At 42.9% G+C, this 24,044-nt stretch overlaps 1 protein-coding gene across 3 annotated transcripts in view; it reads left to right on the forward strand.

The window, feature by feature from the left end:
* The window catches only part of PIRT (phosphoinositide interacting regulator of transient receptor potential channels), a 350,034-nt gene that overhangs the window by 164,073 nt on the left and 161,917 nt on the right, over nt 1-24,044 (forward strand). For 2 of the 3 annotated variants that reach the window (XR_014966507.1, XM_085616780.1), the window contains exon 2: nt 22,231-22,362. The exons of the other annotated variant lie outside the window; for it this stretch is intronic. The gene's annotated coding sequence lies outside the window, so the exon portion shown is untranslated. The remainder of the gene's footprint in view (nt 1-22,230; nt 22,363-24,044) is intronic. 3 annotated transcript variants of the gene reach the window in all.

Consider the following 24,044-nt stretch of genomic DNA (forward strand, 5'->3'; position numbering starts at 1 on the left):
GTACACACAAAGTAGTGCTAACATCACACACAATGCACAGACAATGTAGACTATAGTCTGCAGCAGTGTAACCTGCCCTGTATCACACCAAGCAGGCATGCACAAGCAGCAGAAGAGCAAGCTCCTTTCATGCATCAGCACTAACAATAGCAGTGCATATTATTTTGTGCCACAGGTAGCCACAGTGTAAGCCACATCCCCATGCACAAATATACAAACTGCACACACACACATGCACGCACGCATGCATGCACACACACACACACACACTCCCCACATGCGCACACACACACACAGTCGAGGTACAGCGTAAGTAGCGTCAGCACAAGCTTCACTTACGTGCAATGGTCAGAATTGATAAAGCACTGCTAGCAGAAATAAATATTCCACTTGCTTATGTAGAACAAATGCAGCAGTGAACACTTCATTCATAATACAAGCACACAAAGAAGAATTAACTCATAGTACTTCAAAGCATGTGTCCTGTGTTTTTCCAATGAAAATATCACCTACAGAATGAGCCTCAGACACTCTATGGTGTTTTTAAAATGGTATTTCATTTAATTCCAAGCACAGTCACTGTGTCAGTATTGCCATCATTACACACCCAGAAGTAACAAGTTCAGCCGTGGCAGACCCTCACACCACTTTTGGCAAAAGACAGGACAAAAAGAGAGAGATAGAAAGCACTGCTTTTGCCAGATGCTGGAGTTGCACCTGGCAGCAGTAGTTTGTTATGTCTTATCCCTTGGAGAGCAGCTGGAAACACACTGATACTATCAAGGGCAACTCCCCATAGTCACCTCCAACCCTCCTGAGGTCTCATGAGATCCTGAAGGGAGGGGCAGTGATACGTCGTGAACCTCAGAGTTTAGGGGGCACACCTGATTAAATCGCCTTAGCCCTTAGTGCATAATGCATGCTGCACCCCTTCATAGGAAAAGAGAATGGACAGCTGTCTCTCCCTCCTTTCCATAACAAGCTAAGCTCATCCAGATTCAGAGTGTTTTGAGTCAGGCAACCATGCCAGAGAAACTCTTATCCTCAGTGGAATACCTATTTGCATATATAAATAAATATGAGCTGACCTTTAACCCTGCTCCTTGAAACAATACACGCTCAAAGCTGTTGATATTTTACAATACAAGGTTATTTGTTATGTATTGTCAGCACATAAATCTTGTGTATCAGAATTATGGCAATTATTATGGAAATCTAATCACTATGGTGATCTCATTAGTCCTTATAAAAGGTCATCAACATTAGGAAACCCATAGCATTTTACATAACACATCACTACTTCCCTGATGTTAATTATTTTAATCTTTTCCTAACACCCATTTATACATCAGACATCACTAATTGTATTGACCGAGCTGTTGGTAATCTCCCTAACTATTTTATGCCAAGCCATGTAATTATGCTCATATAGCTCAGAAAGCTGTCGTAGGGCCTGCACTTGGATAATGGTGCTTCGACATGTCCCCACCAGCAACCAGCCACCATATCCAGCCACATCCCTAGGCCCGTTTATATCTTTCTCCCCGGGTTTTTTCCACCTTTTCCTCTAATGATTTTCATGGAGGGGATTGGCAAGCTCCTACTCAGCCCCTCATTCTGCTTCCTTCCAAGCTCCTTCCATGTGAGGCCGTATAGCCTTACAGTGCTAATCAATACATGTTGTCCTCTGGACTGGAGAATGGAGGATTCCTTTTCTGATGCTGTGCATCTGCTCCTATTTTTGTTAGTGTGACTAACGCCAGAGTGGGGCAAAAATATTATAGCAATCTTGCAAACTATGTTAGCGAACCATACTAGTTCTCTGGGCCCTAATCCTTACACATACTCTCAAGAATGGGCGATAGTTATCGCCAACCTAGGTTAACGCAACTTTACATAACGCCGTCTATCGTGGGAAATTAACGCCGTGTTAACTGCGTATTCTCAACACGCCGGCAACAGGTGATACTTCCCCGATAGCGCGTCAAATATCCGCTTTAAAATTATGGAGACGCCAATAAAAAAGGAAACCCGAATGAGAAAAAGGTTCCGATGGGCCCAACAGCGATAAAAATATTAGCGCTAAGCAGCGCCAGGCTTGCTATTCCCACGTCAGGCAGGAAAATTCACCCTAAAAGCTGCCAAATAAAAAAGGAAAAAAAAGCAAAACCCAAACAACTGAGAAGTACCATGGAGGAAGCGGGAGCAACTACAGAGGCCAACCAGAACCCCACAAACCCCCCCGGAGGACCAGCCAGGGACCTCAGGGAAGGAGAAGGGCAAGGAGAAGAAGAAGAGGAACCCGCGATTCAGTCCGCAGGAAAACAAGAACCTGATTACGGAGGTGATAGAACATCACCAACAACTGATCGTCACCTCCACTGTGTCATTGGCAACTAAAATGCAATATGGCAGTCCATCTTGGCCAAGATAAATGCAGTCGGAGTGAAGTGCCAAGAAGCGCTGGAATGATGTGAAGCGCAAAACCAAGCTGAAACTCGCTAACAACCGGAAAGCAGCAATGCAGACTGAAGGTGGGAGTCCAGCGCCACAGCAGGAGCTGGATGAGATGGAGGAAATGGTGTCCACAGTCATCAGTGGGGAGACGGTGGCAGGAGTTGGGGGACCGGACACTGCTCAACATGACCTGACCCAACAGCAACAGGGTGAGTAACGACCAGGGACTGGGGAGACGGGGGAGATGGGCACAATGGCACACATGCACAATTAAGTATAGCACAGTGCACACCCACAATGACTCCTCATCTCCTTGGCATACTGAAGCACACCTATAAACAGCATGTAGGCCCCTGTCGACAATGTGCCCAGAGGGGGCACTCCTCATACATCACTAATCTCACTACAAACCCATGCACATGTGCTGAACCCAGCAAAGCTGCCGGTCCATGAGCCACACTGACAATGCAAGTGACACTGCATGACGATTAGCATGACTGCTGTCCAATTATCAAGACATGGTGCACGCCACTACACTGGTGGCTGAGTGTGGACCACATCCGTAAAGGAGCAGGTCACACTCTGACACATCCATGTGCACAAACAACCCCTGATGTCATCCCCCTTAAGTCCATGTTGCTCATGTTGTGGGAATCTCATATCTGACCCCAAATGACACCCTGTTCTCTTTTTTTCAACACCAATTACAGCATTCATGTCATGTTTTTGTACACATGTGATACGCTGATGAGTGGGATTATGTACTACATTTGACACCCTGAAATGGAATTCGAATACGTGACACCCTCTCTGCACAGAGGTGACATCCCCACCATCTATTTGCCATTTGTGAGATTGTTAGCACTTAATGTTGCACTTACACTTGTCCGAGTGAATGGCTAATGCAGAGGACTGACATGCACACAGGGAATGTGTGTTGCAATGAATTTATTACAAAGCGGTACAAAAGGGGGTTGGCACATGCTGTTCATATGGTCATTTTGTACTGTTCCATGATTGCTAAGGACAGTCACAATGTGACGTGCTCATGCGAAGAAATTGTTAATGATTGTGTTCCTTCGGGCTATTCCTGCTGCAGCTGCAGTGGGGTGTTGTCCACCTGCCTTATTTTCCTCATCATTGTCCGGTGCATCTGGCACTTGGATCCATGGGGTATTGGTGCGTACACATATGTTGTGGAATACACAACATGCAAGGATCATCTTGCACACTATATCCGGGCTGTACAGGAGTCTTCCACCTGATATGTCCAGGCACCTGAAACATGACTTTAACACGCCAAATGTGCGCTCAACAATGCCCCTGGTGCGTTTGAGGGCCACATTGTACTGCCTCTGGGCCGGAGTGTTCGAGGCTCAGAGGGTTGTCATCATCCACGGGCAGAGTGCATATCCTTGATCACCTGTGAGAGGTAAGCGAGATTAGTGTAAATTGGTGGTTCTGCATGCTGTGTTGGCAGGCTCACAAGTTGTGTGGCGTGTGATTTGTGCAACTTTGGTATTCATGTTTGCCATGTATTGCTTCTGGCAAATGTGCGTGATCAATGTGTATTACGTGGCCTCACAGCTGCTTCTCCCTCCCCCCGAGCCTATTTACTTGTGTGCGCTACGCGGTTGTATTTCTTGCACTCCTACGGCACACCATTGTCGTACCTGTCTGCGCATGTCCGCAAGCCTGACAACAACACTGTGATGTGGGCTGTTGAAGGTGGACGGCAACGTGTATTTAGGCCTCTGATAAGGATAGGGCGGACACAGATGTAGAGTTCAGACCTGTCTGAACTCGCGCTGCGATTAGGGCTAGGCATTTGGCTCATGCTGCGGCAATACAGACACACACAACACTTGGCATGTAGAGCCAAGACCCCGAGTGGTCTTGCGCTCTTTAATTTTTCCATTCAGGCGAGCCCACCCTCCGGATGCCTGCTACATTGCAACATTGTCGAATAAGGGCTGGGTGGCGCCGACACTACAACAGAGACACATGCTATAGTCACGTTTGTGGCCAGCCGGGAACTGAACCATGCCCTGAGCCCAGAACTGAACCACGCCCAGAGCTCTGGGCCATTTCTTTAAACTCCTCACACGCCTACGTGTGGTCCGCCGCCGCGGTGCTGGGATGTCGTGCGCTTCAGAGTACATCTCCAGACGTTCCACCCAGACTTTTCAGCAGCCTGGCTGGGACAGGGCTGGCCCTGTGACTGTGAAGCACTCCAGTGACATTACCGAAGACATGCTGTTGGCTGCTATAGGCGGACTTGTGGGGTAGCCCCACGGGATGATGACTTGCAGTGAAATGAGGTAGTGGCACCTGAGGCACTGCATCCGGCACGGGCCTACTGCCACGTGGCGATGACATGTGGTGCACTGAGTTAGTCCCACCAGAAGAGCTGAGTAGGTGTGCAGCCTGTGATGATGCCGTGGCCTGGAGGCTGGACGGTGACTTGTGGTGCACTGAGTTAGGCCCACCAGAAGAGCTGAGCGGGTGTGGAGCCTGCGATGATGCCATGGCCTGGAGGCTGGACGATGACTTGTGATGCACTGATCTAGGCCCACCTGACGAGCTGAGCGGGTGTACAGCCTGCGATGATGCCGTAGGCCTGTTGGGGCGGACTGGAATGGATTTGTCTGAGACCTGCAGGACCGCAGTGTAGGCCGAAGGGAACAGTCAGCGCACACAGAACTCCACAGTGCGGTGCTGCTGGGTGCGCTGGGGGCCTGGTGTACGGAAGACAGTGATCGACTGAGGAGACTGCCAAGCTCGCGGGCCTCGGGCTCGAAGATTGCACCTGCACGTGTTGGTCCCTCTTGGTGACACGCCGGTGTTGGCAGGTGAGCAGTGAGGCCTGGGTGCACAGGGGCGGGCAATCACCGCTGGGCACCGGACGGGTCTGAGGACCAGCGGGCTGGGGTGCAGCAGGCACACAGGATGGTGCAGGCACCACCGGTCACGGCGGCAGCCTCATGGCAGGGTGAGGGCCGCTGCTCTGGCATACACGCCCCTGCAGGCGATGACGAGATATGCGCCGTGTGGCGTGTGACATAGCCACCTCGTCGCCGGTGTTAGTTTATCCGTTGGAGGTGGTCGGCCACATGAGTAGGCCTATGGTCAGGATATGGCGGACACAGAGACACACGCAGTAGTTACTTTGGTGGTCGTCCCGGAAGTGAACCACACCCAGAGCCCCGGGCTATTAATTCACACTCCTACGCTGGACTGGGGTACGCCGGCCCAGCCCACTACGCGTACGCTTACAGGGGTAGCGACATAGCTACATGTCTGAGGTCTTCCCCACTGCCTGAGGTAACATGGTTGCGTCCACTGTCCACAACACTACAAATACCAGCAGTATATGTCCACATTAACATGTCGGTGCTCTGCATACTCAAGACTGTCCAGCACATCAAAACCACACTTGGCATTGTGTACATTCTTATTCATGGGTCACTTGCCTCCTTCGCACATACTTGGTTCCCACCTCTCCCCCACATTCTGCAATTGTGTGGCAGAGGGGCTATGCCTTTGTGGAGGGTTTGTCTACATGTCTGGACCTGTTACCACAGTTACTTGTGTTGTTGTTTCTGGTAGGTGGGCATGTTGTTTGGCATGTTGTATATGATTTTGTTACGTGTGCATTCCCACAGTTGTGAGTTGTATGATTGTGGAGTTGAGGTGTGTGGTGTGTTCCGTTGGTACCTACCAACGAGCAGTCCATTTCCATAGGTGCCATCCTGAAAGGGCTGGTTGATGATGGACTGTCGGAAGATGCAGGAATCATGCACACTGCCTGGGAAGTTGGCGACGACATTGGTGAACAGTCCCCGGTGGTCCACTATTGCCTGCACATTGATGGAATGTGTGTGCTTTCTGTTGCGGTAATTGTGTGCAGTGTCGGCAGGGGGCACAAGTAGGACATGTGTGCAGTCAATTGCCTCCAACACATGCGGGAAGCCAGCTATGGCGTAGAAGCCTTGCTTGGTCTCCAGCTGTTCCTGCACAGTGTGGGGGAAGTGAAGGTGCTGGGGTGTCAAGCTGATGATGGCATCCAAGACAGGTGTGAGGAACTTTGATAGGGCTGGCTGTGAGACTCCTCCGACTCTGGCAGATGTTGGTTGGAAGGTACCAGAGGCCAACAAGTGCACCACAGCCAGCAGCTTTGTCTGTGGAGGGATGTTGGTTGTCCGCTGTGTTAGTACTGTCTGCCTGTGGACAATGTGGGTCAGGATGCGGAGGATGGTTGTCCTTTTGAGCCTGTAGTGGGCAAAGACATCCGCTGGTGTTAAGTCTCTGAGGCCGGTGCATTTTCGGAAGGTCCGCTGTCTTGTTCTGCACTGCCTCTGTGGTAGTCCGGGGGGCGGTCGTGGGGGTAGGGGTGGTGGTGGGTGTTGTCGCCCTCTTGGGTCTCTGAGCTGCATGATTAGTAGCTTCATGGCATCTGGTGGTCTTCAGATGTGGCTCTGGCCTGGGCACACTTTCTACTGCAGATTTTCGTCCTACTTAAGACCAGAAAAAAGCACGTCTTAAGTCCCTGTTGCTAACATGCCTTATCGCCCGTTTTGGCCCGCATCGCTGATCTGGCTGGTCATTGAGAATATTGCGAAGTGGTGTTATCGTAAGTTTTTGGACGGGAACGCCTACTCTGCATATGATTAGCGTTAGTTGTCACTGTCAGCGTTGGCGATGTTTTTAGCGGCAGGTATCACAGGTAAACTGACGATGTCGGCTGTTAGCGCAGGCTTGTGAATAGGGCGATAGATTTATCGCCGCTTTCGCGGCGGAAAAGTGCAGCTAAATCGACGATGTGTCCTTGAGAAAATGAGCCTTAGTGTGCTTAATGTTGGTACCGTTAAGTAGGGTTTGTATGCAGCATGGATTTATTATCAAGAAATCCATGTCACATATGTCAGTATTCAAGGTCTCCTTGTGCTCCAATGCATGTGAGCCTAGTGGTTCGACTTCTTCCTTGGTCTTCAACAGATTTTGTCATTCGCTTGAAAGCTCAGTGTTGAAGTTAGGCGCAGGGAGAGAGAGAAATAAGCAAATACACTCAGCACAGTTATTTATGTAGAGTAATAATTAGAGTCATTGGTTGGAAGGGGTGGAAGCCCCACTCAAGCAATAACCATAATCCTTGACAGCGTGAACCACAAAAAGTCACAAAATTAACCTGTGCTTAACCCTCTGGCAGCTTGGCACAAAGCAGTCAGACTTAGCTTAGAGTCAATGTTTAAAGTACTTATGCAGTACACAAACAGTAATAAAGTGAAAACACTAGAACAAAAACTCCAAGCCAATTTAGAACATTAGAAAAAAACAATAAATAAAATGACACCAAAACAGACAAAATACAATCAGTAAACTGTAGATATTGATTGTTAAAGATTTCAGTGAAAATAACGCCAAGAGGCAGAAATCGCCACTCGTGAGAACCTCCTGTAGCTGACCGTGATGGAGTGCGGTTCGGATACAGGGACCAGATTAGTCCCATTGAAAAGTTCCCTCCTCAAGTCCATTGGGAAGAGGTCTTTTGTGCTAGAGTAGGCTGCAAGGAGAGGCTTTTGGCATGAAGAGCAGGTTGGTAGTCACGTACGTCCATTGCTGTAGCACGAAGGGCGGGTGTTAGACAGTGGGCTGTTGGTTGACTGGGGTATGAACCATAGACAAGCAGCAACCACAATTCCAGTCAGGGTAAGAGGCAGACAAACCCTAAATTATCCTGTGCGTATCCTCTGGTAGTTTGGCACAGTCAGGCTTAACTTTAGAGGCAACATGTAAATTTTCCTACCACCACGCCTCTGAAGCCAGAAACTCTAATACAGGGGTCTCCAACCTTTTCTGTAGTGAGAGCTACTTCTGCTCAAGGAAAGTCTTCCCGAGCTACTAGCAAATTTTATAACTGTAAAATAGTGACAACACTATGACCACCCAAAGCACCATTTCCAATAGTTACCACCCAAGTATACCAAGTGCGGTTACCAGCAGAAATGCTGGGAAAAAGTTCATTAATATTAAATGCCTCCCCTTGACTTATGAAGTAACATTCACATCTTGACATGCCCTGTGGCCCAAAGGACATAAGCACAGCAGTACGTCTCCCCAGCTCAGCTTGAATTATCATTCGCCAGTTTCTGAAAATGCACATTTTTCTATCTAATACCACTTTCCAACGAGGGCAAACAAACTCAATTTTCCAGAAGAAAACCCATTTTTGAAAACTAAAACTGCCTTTAAAATATCAGTTTTCAATATTTAGAAAATGCACAGTCCCAAAACATCAGCTTGTCATTTTCATCATGTACTCCCATGTACAAATGCCTCATATGGACAGACTGCTTTGAATTTCCAGGTATTACACTACAGTCATATGCCATGGATGCTCACCATAGCACCACTGATGCCTGTATTATGCCAGTAATGACCAAAATTATACTAGGGCCACAGTTGGGCCAAGGCTGGAAACCATAAGGATCAGGGATGAGACTATATATCAGTCATGACCATTAATATGCTAGGAATAGGTACATATAGGCCAGTCATGCTCTTAGTATGTCAATGATGGCTGCTAGTATACCACAACTAGACCAGAAATGCTAAAATAGTGAAGGATGACCATTTTATGCCATTGGCACTATTATGCCAGGAATGGGCACAATTATGCCAGCAATAACACTCTTATGATGGGGATAGCATATACATTTGGCGGTTCTTGGCACCAGGCATAGTTTCAGGAAGCAATAGTGTTTATTATGGACACACATAAATATTGATGAATCTCTTAAGTTTTTCTGGTCTGGATCATATCCTGTTCTCCTCAGGTCTTGGGCTGATCATGCATCCAACAGACACGTTTTCACTCTGACTCCTGCAACCCCCCACTTTGGTGGGTCAGCACTGATTACTGCTCAGGCTACTGCTGCCATACTTTTTTGATGGTGCACTGTTCACACACATGTTGTGACTGATGAAGGAGGGACTACAACATGGTCAATCTCCTTGTGGCTTAATTACATTGAGATTGGATACAGACTGTCATGTAGCATGCCCTATAAGCCGACACAGTGTGTGTTTGAGTGTTAGTATGAGTTACTGCCATAGGTTTGGCTGACTGTCACTCTAAGGGTCTTGAGATGATCAGTGCTGCCTCCTCTAACAGGCACCAACTCTCTGAATTTGATACTGGGCTTGAATTCACCTCAGAGAGCTACTTTGAAGGTACTGGCGAGCTACCAGTAGCTCCCGAGCTACTCGTTGGAGATCCCTGCTCTAATAGGATTAGGAGAATCTAAGACATCGACAGCCATCACTCTCGACCAGTTTGAATCAACTACGCTAGAGGAAATCATTAACGCACTATCCTTTGCTAAATCCGGTTCGCCCTGTGACCTTTGCCCTCCCAAAACTATAGCCCTGTTATCTACCAGTTGTGCTCCGGTAATCCACAACATTTTTAACTGTTCAATTCAATCAGGCATCATTCCCACTCCTTGGACAGAAGCACTTGTACGACCCATCTTGAAAAAACCTACCGCCGAGCCGCAGGTTCTCAGTAACTATCGACCAATATCTTTGTTACCCCTGCTGGGCAAACATTTGGAAATTATAATAAATAGGCAGCTAAGCTCTTATCTTGAGTCAAATAAAATTCTAGACCCTTCACAATCAGGTTTTCATCTAGGCTTCAGTACTGAAACCGCTATGCTGGCAGTGACGGATTCCCTAAGGCAAGTAATGGATGCAGGAGGATCAGTAGTCCTGATCGTCCTAGATCTCTCTGCGGCATTTGATACCATCTCACATTCTCTGCTCGTGGAGAGACTACATTCATGCGGTATCCAAGGCACAGCCTTGAAATGGCTGCAGAATTTTCTGTCGGATAGATGGCAAACGATAATGCTTGGACCCTACCTTTCCCAGAAATCTCGTCTCGATAAGGGCGTACCCCAGGGCTCCTGTTTAAGTCCAACATTATTTAATGTATATATGGCCGCTTTGGCAAAAATTGTAGAACCATTAGGGTTTGAAATAATCTCCTATGCTGACGATACTCAGCTGATGTTCCCAATTGGCCCTAATATAGAAGCCGAGCAAACCCGATTCTCGGCGGGTATGCTTGCCATCTCAAATTGGATGACGGAGAACTGCCTCCAGTTGAATCCCAGCAAAACTGAGGTTCTGCTAATGGGAAAAGCCTCAACCATCTGGACTGAGGATTGGTGGCCGCACCAGCTGGGAGTTGCCCCTACTCCCACTCAATCCGTGGTATTGGTGGTGGTGATATTGGTGGTGGTGGTTCAAACAAAAGCTAAGATACACCACACATTTGTGAAAAGCAGTAAAATAATAACAATATATGTAGTTCAAATCCAATTCAAAAGACAGATAGGTGTTCCTTGATTTAGTCTTTTTATTCCAAGTTCATTGGACAATGGACATTACAATGCGACACAGCCGACGCGTTTCGTCCTGAAACAGGACTTCTTCAGGGCTGTTAAAAATACATAGACATACAATTATAAATACATATATATACAACAATAAAAAGTGTCACATATTAAATGACAATCTGACAAACAAAACCTACACTAAAATAGATGTTTGATCTGTTTGATTAAGTTCCCTAGGTGACTAGCATTGTAACAGTGGGTGCTATTCAGAATGCACACATTTCCTTAATCTATGTGTGACAACACTTTATTGGGGAGAACACTTTAAAGGGTGATATTAGATCAGGTGCTGTCAAGTAGAAGGTTCCATTGTTAGTCCTAATAGTATTCTTGGTGGTGGTGGTATTGGTGGTGGCATTAGGGGTGATGGTATAGGTGGTGGTGGTGGTATAGGTGGTGGTATTGATAATGGTATTGGTGGTGGTATTGGTGATAGTGGTGGTATTGGTGGTGGTGGTGGTGGTGGTGTTATTAGTGGTGGTGATATGGTGGTGGTGGTATTGATGGTATTGATGGTAGTGGTGGTATTGGTGGTAGTGATGGTGGTATTAGTGGTGGTATTGGTGGTGGTGTTGGTGGTGTTGGTATTGGAGGTGGTGGTATTGGTGGTGGGATTGGTGGTGGTGGTGGTGGGATTGGTGGTGGTGAGGTTTTTGTTATTGCTGGTGGTATAGGTGATGGGATTGGTGGTGCTGGTATCAGTGGTGCTGGTATCGGTGGTGGTGGTATTGGTCGTGGGGGTATTGATGGTGGTGGTGGTATTGGTGGTGGTGATGGTATTGGCAGTGGTATTGTTGGTGGTGGTATTGGTGGTGGTATTGGTTTTGCCGGTAGTATTGGTGGTGGTATTGGTGGTAGTGTTATTGGTGGGGGTGGTATTGGTAGTATTTGTGGTGGTATCTGTTGTGGTGGTGTTGGTGGTGGTATTGTTGGTGGTGGTGGTATTGGTTGTGGTGGTATTGGTGATGGTATTGGTGGCATTGGTGGTGGCAGTATTGGTGGTGGTGGTGGTATTGGTGGTGGTATTGGTGGTGGTATTGGTATTGGTGGTGGAGGTACTGGTAATGGTGGTGGTGGTGGTGGTATTGGTGGTGGTGGTATTGGTGGTGGCTGCATGGTTTTGTGAATATCTATATGCATGTGTATATATGGGTTATTGATTGGTTGTCTCAGTATCATGTATGGGTGCCTGAGTGTTTGTGTGGGTAGGGTGTGTGTGACTATGTGCATAGATGTGTGAGTGGGGGATTCTATGGTGCATAGTCTTAAGAGTGCAACTGTGATGGACTGTATGGTTGGGTGAGTGTATGTATGAGTGTGTTAGTGATTGAATATATATCTCAGTTGTACATGTGTCAGTAACTACATATGTGAAACACAGTGTATATGTGTGTAAGAGTATATAACTATCTATATGTGAGAGTGTGTGATTGAGGGAGTGCCTGTATGGATGAGTGTGTGCTTGTAATTGTATAAGAGTGTCAGAATTTGTTAGTATTTTTATGAGTAAGTGAACTTGAGTGTGTTTAACTGTATAGGTGAGTAAATTGGACTGTGATAAATTATTTGCATGACTGACTAGGTGTGTCAGTACCTCAATGGATAATTGGCGGTGTGTGAGTGTCTATATAGGTGTATAAATGCATATGATAGTCCTGTACGGAGTGACTGTAATTATGAGTGACTGTACAGGTGAGTGAGTGGAGATGTATGTAGACCAAAGAGTCAATGAGTGGGTATGTAGTTATTGGTATTGGAGTATCTATGGTTTTCAAAATGGCCGTCTGAAATTTTGAGTCGGTGTATCAAAGGTTATATTAGGGTGTGAGAAGATGCACTAATATATCACATGGATGACATCATCAGTGATGTCATTTGAGATGTCATCAGTGATGTCATCAGTGATGTCACTGACCATGTCATGTCATGAGTGATGTAATATGTGATGTCATCAGCAGTGCATTGCGGGGGCGCGAGTTATAGTTAGCTGAACTAACTATAACGGGGTAATTTCTATGGTTTTGTACGAGGGAAATGTCCAGCTAACTATAACGCCCCTGAAACCTATGGTTTTTTAGTGAATTTCAAAGGTTTTTTAAATGCTAATTCCTATCTATAACTTATCTCTGAAGATATCATGTTTAATGATTTTGATTGGATTTCTATATTTTTCAAATTCAGTGTGTCAATTTCATTAATTATCTTTTTTTTAAAATACTTTTTATCACCATTTTTTAAACTTATTTTTTCAATTAATTCTTTTAAAAATTAAAAAATGTTATTTGAACTTAATGGGTTTTACAAACATATTTTTTTCAAAATATTTTTTTAACTATATGTTCAAAACTGTATTTTATATATTTTATATATTTTTGGATCCGCGCACCCTATGCGCACCGTTCTCGATCCCTACGTGATAGCATCCGCGCATGGTACGAGTTGGGTACGTGTTTAGTGCGCGATCGCAATGCGACAGGTACGCGACTCCCAGCCTATACGCGACACGTTTGATGTACGTAACACGACGTTTACGCGCTTCCGCGATGCGTCATCTGCGTCTATGACGCGGTGGGTGCGCGGATCCCGCGAAATATTTAACATTTAAGAAAAACATATATATATGTATTTCATGTGAATATTAATTGAAGACAAACTCTAAACTAGTCTTAAAACTAATATATTTTTACATCTAATCCTAGATTTCTTTTTAATTGAATTTCGCGGATGCGCGCTGGGTGCGTGCTGCGTAAGCGCAGGGTGCGCGGATCCCATGTGACCTGCAAAAAAAGAGATTTGATTGGTTCATTACACTTCCAATTCTAACTATTGAAAGTCCCCACCCATTTCAATCATTCTTCTTTGACCTTCTTTAGAGCACCATCTCTTTGGAGAGAGGAAGATTTTTTAGACTAAGTTTACCCTTAGCTCTAACTTTTTTCAACCAAAAATGGCTTCAGGGCAGCAGGCATCACCTGCATCACCTCATACTTCTGAGGATGAATTTTTGCCGGAGGCACCACCCAAAAAACTTTTTTCTTCAGTGGTGTGGAAATGTTTTACTTTTCCCGAGGGGCAGAATAAGACCAATGCCACCTTGGTCACGTGCAAGATTTGCAAAAGAGTACTATTGAGAGGGGATCCTAACAAGAAATACTCTTGCGGCACGGCAAGTATGATGAAGCACCCAAGGACCCTTCATCCGAACAATCTTGCACGAGAAGAGTGCCGACGGATGAGAAACACTCCTGCTCCTGCGCCATCCACCTCATCGCAGCCGAGCACATCAAGAGTGCATCCATCAGCCCAAACCTTGGACATCCGTCTTCAATTTCAATTTTTAAAAGTGCTCTGCACTAACTGCAATAAGACTTTGTGCTATGGTGAGCAGTCGATCGATTTGATCTGCCACCGGCAAGAAAGTCACATTTGCTAGGTTTTTTGTTTTTTTTATTGTTCCCTGAAGTTCATTGTTTGGTTTCTCCTGTTTTATTTATTTATTTATTTTTGAAGAAAAACCAAAAAAAAATAAAAATTGTTCAGAAAACCCAAAAAAAATTATGAAAGAAGAAAGAAGAAAAAAAAAAGTTCTTGTAAGAACTAACTTTCCTGGTTTAAAAAAAGAGCTAAATTTCTTTGTTAGTGTTAGTTTAGATGAATGTATGTGTAGTATGTAATTGACTGAATGAATGCATTAATAGCGTATAGTGAATGTTTAAGTGCAGAACTATGAGGAAGTGCTGCAGCATCACACAATATCCTCTTTAACTGCAGTGTGCTGTAGTAATTTCCGAAGCACAGGGATGCAACATATGTGCACAAATATGTTGCAAATCTATGCTTCTCTCTGCACGGCTGCTTAAACTGCAGCCATGTGGTGACACAGGCACCCTTGCACCATAATGCAAGGATATCTGTGTTATGTGCTGTTTGTTTTTCTGCAGGAAGACACACCTTCCTGCACAAAAACGATGAGAAAATGCATTTTTCTTCTTCAATGTATGCTGAACATTTCAGCATGCATTGAAGATATAAAAATGTGGAGAAATTAAGACAATTCTCCTTCTTGTGCTTTCCTACACCAATTTTAGAATGGTGCAGCATTCACACACATATCGAGATTTATGATTTCTGATAAATCTAGACATGTGTCTTGTTCTATGAGTATTAAGTGCAATCATGCACAACAACACTTATAGAACACCTTTTCAACACAAAGTGGTGTGCATGATGAGGTTATATTTACATGGAGTATAAAAAGTGCACAGAGTGCCTTTTCCTCTCTTTGTAAATATAAAAGAGTATCTTGCACAATAGCTGTGTTACAAAAAGTGACATATTTCCGTTTTTAAATTTCCTTGCGAATGATAGAAGGCAAGCACAGAGTTTTGTCTGCAAAGATGTTCAAAGAAGAATGATTGAAATGATTGCGGTCCTTCAACAGCTAAAAAGGTGAAATATTATGAACCCCTCAAATCTCTTTTTTTGCAGGTCACATGATATCTGATTATGGTCAGATTTCAAAACTACATAAACAGAGTGTTTTTAGAAACGTGTTTCAACTTTGTAGCTTCTTGCAGGCCTCTTCATTCTGCATATTGAGACTTAGTTAAACTTACCTTCACAGTAATAGGAATAAAAAATGGTATACATTTTTTTCTGTTTTTCATACAAATATAAATTCATATAAATTGCTTGTTTTAAAATTTGGATCTGTGAAAGAAAAGGAAAAAAAAATTATAACATGTAATAATACATTTTATACAACACAGCATAATTTCCTCAAAGTAATTTTTTTGCCTTTTTTGCTGTTCTCAGAATATATTACATTTCACTAAAAATAGTGATTTCAATCGTACTCATCACTTAACAGCGGGCAAAAAAAACACAATCTCAAAGATTGTTAAAAAAAAACAAAATGCCATTCTCAAATACAAATCACAGAAATATAAAATGCACACAGCTAACAACATTTTGTAACTTTAACTTACAAAAACTGTAAATGATGTCGCTATAAAATATTCACAAAATCTAAAGTTGAATTTTTGGAGGATGCACCACGCCCACAACGTTTTCCTTCAGTGATGTGGAAATGTTATACTTTCCTCGGGGGGCAAACAAAGACCAATACCACCTTTCTCATGCACAAGATTTTCAAAAGAGTTCTGTTGCGAGGGGATCCTAACAAAAATACTCATGCGGCACAGCAAGTATGATGAAACACCTAAGGACCCTTCATCCAAACAATCTTGCATGAGAAGAGTGCAAACAGATGAGAAACACTCCTGTTCTGTATCTGTAAAAAAGAATCACAAATAAATGTAAATTAATAACTTTCAAAATTATACTATTCCATTACTGTACAAACACATTTGATATAAATACTGACTAAGAAACTATGTCCCTGAACCACAAGTGTGACGATGGTTAAAACACTACATGCATAGTGCATACTACTTTGAAGCAGTTCATGTCCTAAAGCCTACCTCACTAAAACTCTACATGCTACTAATGACTGACTAAATGACTAAATTATTACAGTACTATAAGGAGACACACTGGGTGAGTGACAGGGTGTTTGCTAGAAGAGTATGAATACTAACTAGGGAATTGAAGGTGTGAAACACAACTGTGTAGGTGATTAGAGGACTGCATCCATACTGCATAGGCATTTAAAGCAGTCCATGTGCTAAGGCCTGGCTCACTGCATGACTACTTGGGTACTGACTGAATGATTAGAGTACAGCAAGGAGAGTGCCTAGGTGAATTTATAAGTGCTAGGCTTTTCGCACAGGGAAAGGATTAGTACTTGGTACTGAATGGGTCACTAGAGGAGTGCAAAGGCAGTGACAAGATGTTTGCTGGACTGTATGGATACTGACTAGGAAATTGAAAGTGTGAAAGACAAGTGTCTAGGTGGTTAGAAGACTACATGCATAGTGCATAGGGGTTTCAAGCAGTCCATGTGCTAAGGCCTGGCTCAGTGCATGAATACTTAGGCACTGACTGAATGATTAGAGTACTGCAAAGATAATATCTTGGTGAATTTATAAGTGTTTGAGTTTTCGCACAGTGAATGGATTAGTACATGATGCTGAATGGGTCACTAGAAGACTGCAAAGGGAGTGACAGTGTGTTTCCTGGAAGTGTATGGATACTGACTAGGGAATTGAAGGTGTGAAAGACAATTGTGTAGGTGGTTAGAGGACTGCATGCATAGTGGATAGGGGTTTGAAGCAGTCCATATACTAAGGCCTGGGTCACTGGATGAGTACTTGGGTACTGACTGAATGATTAGAGTACTGCAAGGAGAGTGCCTGGGTGAATTTATTAGGGTTTGGCGCAGTGAATGGATTAGTACATGATGCTGAATGGGTCACTAGAGGAGTGCAACGGGAGTGACAGGGTGTTTGCTGGAAGTGAATGGATACTGACTGGGGAATTGAAGGTGTGAAAGACAAGTGTGTAGGTGGTTAGAGGACTGCATTCATAGTGGAAAGGTGTTTGAAGAAGTCCATGTGCTAAGAGCTGGCTCAGTGCATGAATACTTAGGCAGTGACTGAATCATTAGAGTACTGAAAAGAGAGTGTCTTGGTGAATGTATAAGTGTTTGGGTTTTGGCACAGTGAATGGATTAGTACATGCTGTTGAATGGGTCTCTAGAGGACTGCAAAGGGAGTGACAGGGTGTTTCCTGCAAGTGTATGGATACTGACTAGGGAATTGAAGGTGTAAAAGACAAGTGTATAGTATGTTAGAACACTACATGCATACTGCATAGACATTTGAAGCAATCTATTTGGTACTTAGAAACTGGCTAAATAATCAGCCTACTTCTAGGACAGTGCTTAGGTAAAACTTTTACATTTTCAGTTCTGCCACAGTGAACAGAATAGTACATGGTACTGCACCTTAGTGTCAAACCCTGACTCATTTTATCAATGCATAAGCAAAGACTAGCTTCTAATGCTACTAAAACTTGACAACATGACAGGTTCTAAAAGAGTTTTCTGCTAAAAAATACACAATATTACCAAATGCTTCTCTCACAGTGGTTCCCAAATGCACACACACTCACAGTGTGATTCTAGACAACAACCACTATACCTAGGAGTTTACCAAAAATCATTCACTACTGTGAAAGTGGTAAGGGAACTGCACACAATCTTCATATTTCAGGACTGCACTTTTGTGTCAAATCCTGACTCATTTAATCAAAGCATAAGCAAAGACTGGCTTCTAATGCTACTAAAACTTGACAACATGATCGGTTTTAAAACAGTTATCTGTCAGCAAATACACAATGTTACCAAATGCTTCTCTCACAATCCTTACCCAAATGCACACAGACTCACAGTGTGATTTTAGACAATCAACACTATCCTATGAGTTTACCAAAACTCATTCACTAGTCTAGAAGAGTTAATGGTACTGAACACAATCTACATATTTAAGTACAGCGCATCAGTGTCAAAGCATGACTCATTTAATAAACGCATAAGCAAAGACTGGATTCTAATGCTACTAAAACTTCACAACAAGACAGGTTTTAAAAAAGTTATCTGTCAGCAAATACATGATGTCACCAAATGCTTCTCTCACACTGATCAAAAATACACACTAACTCACAGTGTGATTCTAGACAAGCACCACTATCCCTAGGAGTTTACCAAAACTCATTTACTACAGTGCAAGTGGTAAGGGAACTGCACACAATCTACATATTTCAGGACTGCACTTTTCTGTCAAAGCCTGACTCATTTAATCAAATCATAAGCCATAACTGTCTTCTAATGCTACTAAAACTTCACAACATGACAGGTTAAAACAGTTATCTGTCAGCAAATACACAATGTTACCAAATGCTTCACTCACAGTGGTTCCCAAATGCACACAGACTCACAGTGTGATTCTAGACAAACAACACTATCCCTTGCACTATACCAAAACACATTTCTTCATCTAGAAGTAGTACTACATTTTAGTATAGAAACATAACATAACTCATTTCACAAATTCATAAACAATGACTGGTTTTTAATTCTACCAAAATATAAAAACAGCACAGTTATCTGTCTGCAAACACATGAAAAACACAAATGCTTATCACAGAATGGTTTCTACATGCACACACACACACTGTTAATAAGATTGTAGAGAAAAAAAGTACTCCCTACACTTTAGCAGGAGAAATACATTAGTCTGATTAAAATCGAAATAGTCTACATACATCCCCTCACAATTAAATAACTCATCTTTCAAGTTCTTTTGTAGATTAAGAAGTATATCAGTCACTCACCATATTTTCTTTTACAGAATCTCTGCACTGTGCACCTCTCAGCAAAAACAAAGAATGGAAAAGTTTCCCTTTCATTTTCCACACATATACATGTAAACATCAAATCACAATCCTTCACACATAAACTCAAAAGCAAACACACATTTCTGTTGGTTAAACATTTCAACCCTTTCCAACTGAAAGACATTTCAACCCTTCCCCCAATCTGCCTTCTGCCTGTTACCATAGAAACAGGTCATGGAACACTGCACTAAGCACACAGGTCAGAAGTTCAGCACACAATCTTCCTACACAAGAGAGGAAGTGTGCTTCACTTTTCAACATATCAGCTAATCATATATAATGTTCCTTACAATCTGTTTTTGTTAACCAATAAGAATCATACCTTTAAAAAACAGAAATATACACCCTACCTTTCAGTGTACAAAGTAGTCATACAACCAATGATTTCTTCTCTTTCTTTTAAAAAATTCCGTGGATCCGTGTACCCAACGCGATAGGATGCGCGCACTGTGCGCGCATTTCGCTGTTTTTTTTTTTTTTTAAAGGGGTCCCTGGGGGTCCTTCTGGGACCCCCTAAGCACCTCTAGAGGGTCAGAGTATTTCCACTCTGCCCCTTTATATGTTTTACACACTTATTCCCCTTGCTTCTTCAGCCTCGCTTCTACCGAGGCAGAAAATGGCCGCCAACAGTTCCTGGTTTCGAATGTAGAGAGACACTCGACAGCCAATTAGCATTCAGCGCACGATCGGGAGGGTGCGCGCTCGGTTCGGGGAGGGTGCGCGTACGGTGCATGTTCGGTCCGCGGATCCTCTGCGGTCATAGATATTTATGTACATTTAACTCTACTGAACGGATTCACACCATTTATGCAAAAGGCACGAGTCTGAACTGAGGACTACCTATTTGCCAAATTTGGTGTCATTCCGTTCAGCGGTTCGGGCTGTAGCTGCGACAACAGATCCTATGGGAAATTGCATGGGGAAAACGCGTTTTGGGACCCCCCTTTTTTCTCCGCCCCCGCTTGACGAATCACCACAAAGCTTTCAGGGTAAGAGCGGAGCAGATCTGGACAGAAGTTTGGAAAATTTTGCGAGGATTCGTCAACCGGTGCCACACTTATTGGGAATAGAATGTTGCGGATTTCCTATGGAAAATAGGTCCTAACTATAACTACGAAAGAACTTTGCGCATTCCAGGGACGATTTGCAAACAATAATTATTTATTACACCACAAAAGATTCCAAAACTGACAGATGTGCCTCGGCTCCCTGGCCTTCATGGCATGGAAACCAATGATTGAGGATTGAGCCAATAATATGTAGGTGTAAAACTTGCTACCAGGATGGACATTTTGAACTATTATAATGGTATAACAGAATGGATCATTTATATCTCATTTCATTGCGTATTATAAAAAATACGAGGTCAAAACATATATGCATAAAAACTCTAAACTTATTCAATTCAATAAATACATTAATACTCAGTCTAAGAATATTGGTTCATGATTAGAGTGACCATGCGGCAGAGAAGCCTAACTGTAATACACCTGTTTGTAATGACAGTCAACTGTTTGGTGACTTGCCACAAACCTAGCATTAATCTCAGGTCCTCAGGAACCAACCAGGCAGTCATCCCGCAGGTAAGGAAAGCTAAATGGGGTTTCCATTCTTTCACCTTCCTAGCTGCTAAGACCATTCCATCTGAGGATGGAACCATTGGAACTGTTGTTCCAAAGAAGGCTAAAAACATGTCTATTCTAGACTGGTGGTTCCTGCCTGGCCTATGGGGCATATTCCAGCCAACCAGGAACCAGATTTCTAACTAATCAAATAATATGTAATGTAAAATAATCACCATTAAACAGTACATTTAATTTTATGTAACGTCCCACCCTATACTCCTACAAAAACAGCAACCTTCACCTAACATATAACTAAAATAAATCAGTATCAAACAATTTACAAATTGAATCATTAATTAAATAATTAATCATTATTACTTAATAATTAATAACCAACAATTCATTTTTTTATTAACTATTACTTAATTAACATCCCAGCCTATCCCCCTACAAACCCAGCAACCCACTATAAAACTTTTAATTGAAAATACCAATTAAATAAAAAACCTCTTAAAATTATAAACTGTATTTTAGGAAAGTTAATAACAATTATACAAACAATAGTAACACAAAAAAACGACATTAACTAACACACATTGAAAAAAAATTCAAGATATCTTTTTACAACTATATTACTGAAAACAATATTAAAAACAAAGATATTATTAAAAAACAATATTACTTTTAACCCAAAAATGATATTTTTGACGATTATGTTTTTGCATCAGAATATTTTTGAATCACAGTATTTTTTTTACAAATATTTCTGTCTCATTTTGAACTCAATATTTTGTCTAAATATGGTTCATTGACCATGTTAAGCAGCACTATGTGGCCAACTCAGTGCCGCAGGCCCTGCTGCACTTCAAATAGGATTCAGAGTAGAACCTCTCAGCCTCTCCCTACCCTGAATGAAATACCATTAAAAGAGCGTAGTAACATCACTAGTTTGAGTACCCGCTGCTGGGAATATATGAGCCTACTGTGTCTCCAATTATACATCGAGCAATGGATTACAAAGAAGAATCTAATGATGCCATTATTACTGTGGCAAATGTTCCAAGCAGCACCGTTGTTTATTATAAAACCCCACATGAGTCAACAACAATCGAGATGATGCCATTTTGAGAATCAACACTTTATGAAAATGAATATGAATTCTACACAGAGGACTTTTCGTCACATTCTCCAGTCGCTCTAAGCCATTGATTTCCTCTTGCTTATCATTGGTTTCATGACAGGTAACTCACATTACCATGTTTGGATCAGTACAGGAGTGTTTCTTTTCATCATTCATCCTTCTTCTGAATGAATATTACATCACTGAAAGAACTGATCCACAATCCGTGGTTTGGGAACTATAACCACTTTCTCTCATCCCACAGAGCTCAACAAGATCTCTATGCTGCAAACATCACAGCTTATCCTGTTCCTGAGGACATAGTTTGGGAAATGAAGTTATGAGACCCACTGAGACATTGCAATTGGCGTTTGTGTTGAAAGTATCAATGAATAAGGTAATGATTCACGGCTCTATTACAGATGTCTAGTACGCGGAGACTGTTAAGACAACTTTGAATAATGAAGATCCTTATTTGAATGCACTGAATTACAAAGAAATGTATTGCTTTCTTCATTACGGGCAATATTAAATACATCAACAAGTATATTGACTGGGGTTGTGTGGGGCTACAACTACTAGACTTTTTACACTCAAGCATTGGTGCAATGAACTGAGTTCCAGCATCTGTGGGTGGGAAAGTCAAAACTTGAGGAACTAAGCCAGAGCCTTATTTTACGCAACAGGAGGTAAACTGAGGTAAATGGAGTTTGTGTTGGTGGCACAGTAGGGGTTTGTGAGAGATCTCCACCAGTGGCCCTGGAGTCCACAATATTGAAATACCCCCAGAAAACCCTTTTTCTGGTACTTGATGGAGTACAAAAGACTTAAACCACTGCAAAAAGGGATGAACTAAGTATGAAAAGTGTATTAAACCAAACACTAGCCAGTGTATACCAAAGAAAAGGCTTCCACTCTTCAATGTCAGAACACAATGAGACATGGGTAAAATCAGAAGAGGAGACTGCTGCTGCCTGTCTGTCCGTGGAGAGGCCTTAGACATGGTATGCTTTCTCTCATACCCAAGTCCTGAACATGCTTATAAGTCTTATGCCATCTAGCCTCTTCAGGTTCCAGGGTCATAAACGACAGCGTTGGCATACCATGTTATGTTGTTCCTGATGTTGCTGTCACAGCAGGGCAATGACATACTATTGCTGCTTTTTTTCGGCAGCAACTGGCACAGCAGTTGTTGAAGCTTGTGGTGCCACAGCATGGGGCACTCAGGGAGAGGATCAGTAGCAGGACTATTTTTTCTCTTTTATTGCAGTTCATGTGGGAACGCGTGAAATGTTTTGAGGCCCCAGGGCAATGGGGAAACTAGGCTCCAACTGTAACATTTGGATTCTTTGGCTGTGGTCACCTGTATGTTGGAACCAATGGGAGCAGCAAGATCACCAACTTAGCACTTGACCCTGAGGATAGTGCGCTAGAGCAATACTACTGTCAAGCCTCTTCCTATTTTATTAGTCAGAAATTTCAAAATGTAATCCCTCTTATTTACAGTATTTGTCACAGGATCTGTATTAACAATGTCTCTATCAGTTATGATGATTGCAAGTTTTGCAAAGGTGGCCTACACAACTGTTGACCAATCAAAAGCCAGAAAAAACAGTAAAAAAGAGCAATGAAAATGCAAAGTCCCCCTTCCCTCTTCTGCTGAATTTGAATTCCTTTCTTGTGAATACATGAGTTCTGGCTACAGCTCTTCTCTTTCTGATAAGAGAAAAGCTGTATCGCAGCAGGATGAAAGGGTGTCTGTTCTGATCTTTCATATTGTCTGAGATTGATTTATTGCAGTAAACTATTTTGGCATTTTACACTATGGTTAGATTTTATCAGCTTCTCAAATAAGTCTATTTTACACAAGGGAAATCTGTCCCACCTTTGGCTGTAGTGTAATTTTCCAGATAGGCTTCAGTCCAGCGTAATGTATTGAGGAATTTGACATCAAACTATTTTTGTCATTGCTAGATTTGGGGGCCTTTCTGCAGGGTCTTCCCTACACATTTTGCTTTCCTTCTAATTTTTACTGAATGTGTTTTTGTTGGCTCTGTGCACTTTACCACTGCCAACTAG

This window comes from Triturus cristatus, chromosome 7 (assembly GCF_964204655.1).
Source record: "Triturus cristatus chromosome 7, aTriCri1.1, whole genome shotgun sequence".
In the NCBI taxonomy this organism is placed as follows: Eukaryota; Metazoa; Chordata; class Amphibia; order Caudata; family Salamandridae; genus Triturus; species Triturus cristatus.